We start from the raw sequence: 9,825 nt of genomic DNA, 5'->3' as shown, positions 1-9,825 counted from the left end.
TACGTGTAGGATGGCTCTTTCTGCTTTGTTTGCCCATCTCACATGCTGCACACAAGTGTTCCTTATCATACTTGAGAAGAGGAATCCCTCGAACATGATCACCAAGTACCAACTTATTTATGTCTTTGAAGTTCAGGTGCGATAGGCGTCGATGCCATAACCAACTTTCATCAGAATGTACCTTTGACAGCAGGCATATAGCTGGTTTTCCTCGAATTTGGTTGAGATTTAAAGGATATATCTCTCCCTTGTGTTCAGACTTCAACAGAACTCTTTTGGATTGCTTCTCAATTATTTCTAATCCCACATCATCGAATGAAACCTTCAAACTCGTTCCCACAACCAATTGAGATACACTGATGAGGTTGTGTTGCATCCCTTCCACATAAGCCACTTTTTGAATCATGAAGTCTCCGTTTGTTATCTTTCTATATCCTTTGGTTGTGCCAAAAGAATTTTTTCCATACTTCACAAACCCACCATCCATAAGGGACCAAAACTCCCTCAACTCCTCCCTCCTTCCTGTCATGTGACGAGAGCAGCACTATTAATGTACCATTCGTCATCGAACTGCTTGTCACTTATAACCTGCAAATTCAAGCAGATTTAGGAACCCAAAGTCTCTTGGGCCATGGTGAGTCTTTTATAGAAACATGAATAGCAATAGAAAGATCCAGTAAATAAGTTGTTTTTATTAGACTTCTTTCGTCTTTTCTTTTGATGGTATACACCTTGATTTTGTTTTTAGCTTGTTTAAATTGTGGTGTATTAGATGGCGTGTTATTAGATGGTTTTGGAATATTCTTTTGAGTCCTAGGGTTAGCTGACTTTTTCTTATTATTGACATTAGAATTCGAATCAAGTTTTCCATTTCCTTTGAAGTTCTTCATTAGATTTGGCTTCTGTTGGTAGCAGTAAGGACCGAAGCTTGACTTTCGGTTGTTAACCTTGATGTTGTGACCGAAACTGGTGTTGGAACCGAAACTGGATGTTCGGTTCTGAGCTTTGGAATAATAGGAGCTTGGACTAAAACTTTCCTTTCGGTTTGGCTTGACGTTTAATTCTTTCTTGGAAGGAACGTAGTTAGGGTTTTGAGATTGCCAAAACCGTTTTCGCTCATTCAGATTCTTCATGTATCTCTGATTTCTTTGGCGTTTATGTTCAGCCAGCTGTTTTTGAGATTTATGAATATTGAAGCTTAATTTTGGCTTCTCCTTTTGAGTTTCGGTTGTCTTGGAAGATTCATTGGATACTTTCTTTGGTTCTTCTGGTATCTCTTTTGTTCCATTCGTGCTTGGTTTATCAAAACATGAGGGCATATTGATGGGTTTAGCAATGTATCTACCTTTTAACCTCCATGAGGTTCGCTCCGATAATCCGGCGGTCTTGTCTGCATTATCGATAGGGGCAGACGAGAAGTAATTGTCGCATCCTTCAGCATAGTCTGTGTCGACCAAGATTTTCAATTTTGTTGTTTGTTTTTCAGTGACCCCTGTAATAGTACATACTTGATTTGGCACAGTTTGAACTTTCTGATATACCATCACTTTCTATTTGAGTTTCTGCGGCTTGTCCTTTGACAGGCGAGCATATTCAACCGAGTTTTCAGATATGAGGGGTTTCTCATTCTTGGTTACGCTCTTCATAAATTCAAAGCGATCAACTACATCTTCCACCGAGATTTCGCTCATCTCACTTTCCTCATCAAATTCAGACGTGTTTGCTATATTCATTTTATGTTCTGAAATTAATTTGGCGTTAGACGAGTCAAATGATTGAATGGTCTCAGATTTAATTTTCAACCTATCATTTTCATCTAAAAGATTTTTGAGCATACACTTGTGTTCCTTAGAGTCAATAAAGGTCTCTATTTTATCTAGTCCGATTTTATAAGTGATGTATGTCTCTTCTGAGGATATTATTGATTCACACTCAGCGATGAACTCATCCTCCTTAAATTCAAGGAAGGGTAAGATCATCTTATGAATATTTTTCCTTAATTCACAATTTAAGTGCAACTGAGCAATATTCGTATATAAGCGTTTAGCAATCAAGCAAAAAACATTCCGTTATTTCAAAAACTTTAAATTGTCTCGTTGCAAATAAAGAATCTCATCTCTAGCCCTATTTAACTATGTCTCCTTCAGCTCAATCCTCATCCTTCTCTCCTCACTCTTCGAAGACACCCTGCTGAGTTGGTAAGTTAGGTTAGAGTTCGTTAAGTGAGTTTGCATGAGACTACCACTTAAGTTAGAAAATTTAAATTTTAGTTCATTTAATTCTTCTTCATAATTTGTTACCGTAACTTTAAGTGAATCAAGAATGGATTGTAACTTTTTGATCAGTCGATCACATTCGTTGATCTTCTCACTCACGAGCTTGATTGCAAAGCATTTGTCCTCAGTCAGGTTCGGCTCCTTAGGCTCACCTTCAGTTGATCTTCCATCTGTAACCATCAAACATTTTCCAGCTGAACCAGTCTCTCTCGCCACATAAGCTTTTCCATGTGTGGGTTTTCTCACTTCTTCATCCTCAGAGTCGGTTGACCAGACTTCAACGCCAGGGAACTCATCTTCTTCCACATTTTACTTCACAATCAAGGCATTCATAGAACTATTAGTTGCCTTCTTTTTTTTTCTTCCAACTTTCGTATGTAATACACCTCATCATCTTCACCGTCCCTTTTCTCATCCATCTTCCTCAACATGCAATCTTTGGAAAAGTGGTTCTTGCCATGATAGTAGTTGCAGTCGAATCCAGAGTCTCCTGCAAGCTTGCTTTCCTTCTTCTCGTCATCTTTTTGAGAGGTATTCTTCGTTTCTTCTTTCACCTTCTCAGAACTGTAACTTGCTTGCTAGTTTCTGTTCTTATAGATATGAAACTTCTTTCATGCAAACTTCTTTGGGTTGGTGACCATCATTGCATAATCTTTGCCTGTAAGATCACACTCAGACATATCTGAATCTTCCTCTTCTTCTGCAACACTTTTGCCTTTTGAGGCAAGGGCCAACGATCCCACACCCAAAACTATCTTCACCTCCTTGGTTACCACACTCTCATGGGATTTAAGTATACCCACCAGTTTCGCTAGCGAGTATGATTTAAATTGTTCGTGAGCTTTCACTATTGAAACCACTGCCATCCATTATGGTCTTAAACAATTCATGAAGGTTACCTTTTGCTCGATCAATTTTCTTTCAATACCATGCTTGATCATCTTGCTAAGGAGATGATTGAAGCGATCAAAGGTTTAAATTAGTTTTTTTTTCAGGTTTCTGTTCGAAAACTCCAAATTCTAAGAGCAACAAGGTGTGGATTGAGTGTTCTAGATCTTCATCAGTTGAGTAGAGTTCTTTTAACCTATCCCATATTTCTTTAGCCGTCGTGCATGAACCAACTAACCGAAAAGTATCAGATTGCAATGCGAATCTGATCATTCTCATGGCTTTCACATTACATAGCACCTTGTCCTTTTCATCTTGTGGCATTTTATCTACGTTCGCCACAAGCTGATTATATTCTTTTTGAGTCTTCACATTACATAGCACCTTGCGTGATAACTTCCCAGATGAGATAACCATTATCTTCAAATCCAACTACGTAATCTTGAAAGTGATGTGCCCACACTTCGTAGTCTTGAGTGTAAAGAATGGGAACCCTTGTAGTGGATCCAATGTTGTTGGAGATGTTGATGGGATTTGTTTGATAATCATCGTGAGAGATGATGAGTCTTTCCTTAGAAATGCTAGAATCAAACCTGCAAACTTAGAAGATTAGGGTTTTATCAAACACAAGAGTTGCCATCAACAAGAAGAAGATGACTTCTTTATATTCGATAAAAGCGGAAACCATAAGGAATTCTTCAAACAGAAGGGATGTGTATTGATCACACAGTCTCCTGCTCTGATACCAATTGTTAGAACAAAGTTCTAGAAGGATTGATAGATTCTAAGCAGAAAAATAATTAAAAATGTAATGAAGAACATAGGAAAGGTTTAACTAATGTTGAATGATTAAGCTTTAACACCTTAGAAGAGATCGATTAAGAACTTCGACTGTAGAGGTGTTTAGGGTTACAAAACAATAAAGATAATAATTACTCTCGTATCTAAGGCGTACATGCATGCACTATTTATAGCTTAACCCTAATTAATAATCACGGATGGACAAGCCCAATCCAGATAAAAAAAATAAATAAAGCCCATGACGCAACAAAAAATACCCAACATTTTTCCAAAAATTAGGATAATTTCTTAGCCCCCTACACCTTCTAGGATCGACAACGGTTAAGTCCTGTTTCCCCCTCCTCCTTCCCGGTTCGACACTTCCCCTCTCCACACCAAAATAGATTTTTGTTCCATTTCTCGTTCTTGCCTGCTATCAACGCAACAACAGGGAACGATCTTGTGACAAGCCGAAATTTCGAGCTTGTATAAACGTTCAAATCTATCAGTGTTAGACTCATTTTGCTGCCAGTTATCACTGGTTGAAACTTAATTTAGTGTGTTCAAACCCTTGTATATCAAAAGTGTAAGTGATTGGAAATAGCAGCCTAAATTCTAACTTGCTTAGAAACCGTAAACCTCCTCAAAAGGGAGTTTACGGTCGAGACCTATGAGTTTACGGTCAAGGTGACCGTAAAGCCATCCCTATTTATAGGGGATGATCATTTCAGCCATTCTTTTCCCTCTTCTAAGTCTTGAAACCGATTCTCTCTTAAAAAGCATAAACTTTTGCTTCCAAATGTTCAAGAACAAGTAAGTGATTCCTTCTTTGTGTGTTAGATCCTTCCTAAATCGATGTTTCACTCTTGATTCATCCAAGGATTTCATCTTTTATCTCGATCATCAAACTTTCTGATATTTGCATATTTAGTTCATATTAAGTATACATTTTTATTTATTTATTAGCTAAATTATTGCATATTATGGACAAAAGGTACTTAAAAGTGTTAAATTATGTTTTTCAGTCCAAAGATGAAGCTCGGAAGTGAAAGGAAGCGGGAGAAACAGTTAGAAGATCTAGAATGGAATAAAGAAGAAAAACACTAAAAATGGCACCTACTCGGCGAATCAGATCGACTACTCGGCGAGTCCAATCGAAGAATCGAGAAGATAAAGACTCGGGATCCCAGTGAGTTATCACAATACGGGGAATGTGAGAGGGACTCGACGAGTCACCACTTGACTCGACGAGTCGATTCGTATATTTAAAGATAATTCCACGGATCGATAGAGGGGAGTTCTAGGACGATTCAGAAGTACTTAGCTACGATTGAGAAGCCAGACAAAACCTAGAAGACGACGAAGGAAGCTAGGATTCAATCCCGGAGAGTAATTGAGGTAAAATTTCATCATTCCATTTATTCTTTTGTTTTATCATTATGGTTAAGCAATTTGACTTTGTTTGTTTGCTGTTATTTACTTCAATTATGAGCTAAAACCTTTAAACTTCTGTTTGGGGATACAAAGTTGACAATATGGTTTGATTGATTGGTAGGATTAATTCCAAGTTGGTGAATTTTTGTTATTTTAGCTTGCTAAAGAACCTTGTGTGTGAATAATAATTAATTTTCTGTCAATAGGAAGATAGTTGATTAGCATGAACATCTATTGATTATTAACCTCATATGCTATGTGATCACTATGCTATATGTCTAGGATTAATGAATATGAAACTAGAATTAATAAGAAAATTGAGTAAATTCATGTGCAAGCTTGTAAGATGACCATCAAACAAGAAGTTAATTAAAAGAATAAATTAGTTAACTATTGCAAGTCCAACTTAACCCGAATAATTTATCTAGTGAATATAATTAAATTAGACAATTGGCCACTGTTTAAGTTAGTTTATTTGCTAAGGATTAGGGTAGTGAATACGAATCAAATCACTTGAATCGGTAACCAACGAAAGAATTAATCCATTGCACTATTACCTTGGAATCAACCATTGAGTTAACCAAGTTGAACTAAACAGAAGTTCCTTTCCAATTATTGAATCTAGTTCAGTCTTTATTTCCTAGTTCTTAAATTAGTAATAGTTAGTAAGTTTCTAGTCTTGCAAAACTAGAGAACACCCCTACTTATTAATTAGCTTAGATAAAATTAGTTTTTAATTTAATTTGTCGTTCCCTGTGATCGATACCCTGCTTATTTAGCTATACCACAATTGATAGGTTCACTGCGTTTTGTGTGTTATTTGATAATTAAAAGTAGGTTTAAAACTAAGTGAGTTTGCACACATTAAGTTTTTGGCACCGTTGTCGGGGAACGGTTCTAAAATTAATATTAAATTCTAGTTTAATCGATCCTTTGTGCGGTATTTACCTTACACAAAGTTATTTACAAAGTAATTCAGTAAGTAGAATTAGTTTATAAAAAAATTCGTTTTTAGAATAACTACAAATTTTCTTTTCTGATTTTGCCTTGAACTCGCCGAGTGCACTCGTGCCGACTCGGCGAGTACATCGCTATTTCAGTCTTTATTTTTATTTCGTTTTTGTTCTTTTTACGCGTTCTGTTTTTTTTGTTTGTTTACAGTTGTTTCATGACCCGAGGATCTGATACACCTCTGGTCCCTCCTTTGGAAGACCCGGAATCCGCACTAAGAAGAAGCAAAGGAAAAGCCGTTGGAGAAACCACATCTTCAAAGAACTCACCACTCAAACTTAAAATCCATTTTCAGCAAGAAGAAGAGCAGCAAATCAGGAGCATCCAGTGCCTCGTTGACAGTTGAAGAACCAATTCAAGAAGATATCGAGTACGAGACCGAGGAAGAAGAAGATCATACTTACGAGCACGAAACCGATTCCGAAGAAGAGTTAGCTATCACAATGGCTAACATTGATGAAGTCCCCATGGGGGAATGGAAGAAAAGGATGCATGATGACACCGGGCCGGGACTTGTGTAACCCGCGATTCCCGCGACCGCTACTTTCGAACTAAAAGGCGATATTATCGCCCAACTCAAGGAGATTCCTTTTTACGGGAAGGATCACGAAGACGCTTACAAGCACTTGGACGAAGTGAATGATGTGGCCAATTACTTCAACGTACCGAATGTTCCACGCGAGACCCAACTTCTTCGCATGCTTCCTGTCACATTTAAAGGAGCTGCAAAAGATTGGTTAAAGTCATTTCCTCCTGGATCGGTCACCACATGGGCCAAGATGAAAGAAGAGTTCATAGACCATTTCTGCCCGCCCTCCAAGATAGCCAAGCTAAAGAAAGCCATTGCCAACTTCGAGCAACAACCCGGAGAATCTCTTTATGAAGCTTGGGAAAGATACAAGAGCCTACTTAGAAATTGCCCACACCATGACCTTAATAGCCAACAAGAGGTCTACATTTTCTATGATGGAGTCAATGTCACCACAAGGCAATTGCTTGATTCTCAAGGCCCGCTCACAAAGAAGGCTCCCCGGTAATTAAAGAATTAATTGAAGAATTCTCTAAGCACTCTAGAGAATACCATAATCCGAGAAACGAAGTAAGTCGTGGGGTAGTGAACGCGACAAATGATAGCATGGCGGCGGTGATAGCTAAGCTTGATAGTCTAGATCGAAGAATGACAAAAATGGATCAAGCAATCCATGCTATTAGGGTAGGATGCGAAAATTGTAAAGGACCCCATCTCACAAAGGATTGTGATTTGGATGAGAATGGAAATAAGAAAGCTCAAGTCTTTTATTCAAGTGGTGATCGATATGATGAAAATTGGCGGAAACCTAAGAAGGAATGGCTACCATACGAAGAGTATAAGAAGGCAAAGGAGGAGAAATACAAGCAGAAGGAGAGGGGACTATACCAGAAGGAAGAACCGGTAGAAAAGAAAGCCGATTTAGAAGAGTTATTCACTAGATTCATAGCCGCGTCCGAAAAAAGACACGATGATCACGATGCTACCATACACGAGACCAGAAACATGCTTAGGAATCAGCAAGCATCAATTCTCAACATTGAGAAACAGCTGGGGCAGCTTGTGCATCAAGTGAATGATAGAAGACCGGGTCAACTTCCAAGTAACATCGAACCCAATCCAAGAATGGAGAATGTAAGTGTAATAACCTCCAGCAGTGAAGAAAAACATACAGAAGCACAGACAATCTCCAAGAATAAGGCAGAAAAGATAGAAGAATCGGATCTAGCAAAACCCGATCCGACTCACCGAGTCACTCCAATGGACTCGACGAGTCCATACGTAAATGATAAAACTGCCAGTTCTTTGAAGCCTTATAATCCTCCTCTGCCATACCCAATCAAAGCCATGCCTGCAGAAAAAGTAGAAGAATACAAAACCTTCATGACGCATGTTAAAGCTTTACAAGTTAATGTGCCATTTGTGGAAACAATGCTCCAAACACCTAAGTACTTCAACTTGCTTAAGGGCCTTTTTGCTGCTAGGAAAGATTTGGCTGAAGTCGCGGAAATATTGATGAGTGAGCTACCTGAAAAGAAGGGTGATCCGGGAAATATTGTAATCCCGTGCCAATTTGGTAATGAAGTTTCCACCCGAGCATTAGCTGATTCGGGGGCAAGAATCAATATGATGCCTTTGTCATTCTTTAAGAAGTTAAAATTACCAGAACCAAGGCCGGTGAATATGAAGATCAATTTGGCGGACAAGACGATAATTCATCCACAAGGCGTTTGTGAGGATCTCCTAATAAAAGTTGACAAGTTTATTTTCCCAGTAGACTTCGTGGTAGTTGATATGAAAGAAGACCCCAAAATTCCAATTATTTTGGGGAGATCATTCTTGAACACCGCGTGTGCTTTAATTGATATATGTGAGTCTACATTGACATTAAGGGTGGGTGATGAATCTATAATGTTTAAAGCTAGTCCAGAAGCCAAGCAAGAAGAAGAAATGAATGAAGAAATCTCAATTATCCAATTGGATGATGAGATATTACAAGAAGAGCTTACACGTTTGATAAAAGAAGATCCAAGCAAATTTTTGATACACTCTGAAGAAGATGTAGATGTTAACAAGGACTTGGAAGAGTTAGAAAAGCTACTGGAAGGAGGCAACTCAGAAAACACCCAAGAATTGATGGAACCCGATCAGACTCGCCGAGTCACCTTAATGGACTCGACGATTCCAGTAAAATTTGACAAAGACTTGGCCGACTTAGATCTGGTTGTTACTAGTTCTTCACATACCTTGGATTTAGATATTATTCATGACTCTTTAGAAGAACAAATAGCAGAAGGAGGAAAGGGAAGGAAAGTTCAATACGTCGATGTAGCATGTCTTGATGCGATTCCTTTTGAAGATTGGTTGAGCATAGGAGGGGATGAAGAGACAAAGGAAAGGAGGGTGGAAGCTGATCAACCATTCACTACTAAACCTAAAGCACGAACCATCACGAAATATGAAGTAATTAAATTTAAAGAGAAGGAAGTGCAAGAGAAGGTGAAAAAGAATGGGGGAAAGAAGAAAAAGAGGAAAAGGGAAGCCCAAGCAACTGAGGATGATGCTGTGAAAAAGAAAAGAGATGCATTGAAAAGGGCTTACAAGAAGAAGATTCACGCTTACAAGACCAAGTACAAACCACAAAGGACTAGGCGTGCATTCCCGATGCTGGAAGATAACGAGACGTAGACGGCAAGGAGTCTAGCAAATGACTCCTTAAAAAGAGGCGCTTGGCGGGAGGCAACCCGTTATATAGAGTTTGCTTTCTTTTACTTTTTAATTTTGTTTGAAATTTTTCTTTCGTTTTTAAAATGTTAATTCTCCAATTCATCGGACATGTCTGCTTGAGAGTGTGCATGGGCTAAGTGTGGGGTGAAATGATTTTAAATAAATAACAAAATTTTGAAA

General features: G+C 38.4%; 1 non-coding gene across 1 annotated transcript; it reads right to left on the bottom strand.

Moving 5' to 3' along the window:
* Positions 1-7,216: 7,216 nt before the first annotated feature.
* On the bottom strand, positions 7,217-7,323 carry LOC128132508 (small nucleolar RNA R71). Its single transcript, XR_008230561.1, has one exon. It is a non-coding gene; the product is annotated as a small nucleolar RNA R71 (small nucleolar RNA).
* Between the last annotated feature and the right edge of the window lie 2,502 nt (positions 7,324-9,825).

This window comes from Lactuca sativa, chromosome 2 (assembly GCF_002870075.4).
Source record: "Lactuca sativa cultivar Salinas chromosome 2, Lsat_Salinas_v11, whole genome shotgun sequence".
NCBI lineage: Eukaryota > Viridiplantae > Streptophyta > Magnoliopsida > Asterales > Asteraceae > Lactuca > Lactuca sativa.
Note: the sequence above shows the minus strand (reverse complement) of the source record. Positions and strands in the feature narration are given on the sequence as shown.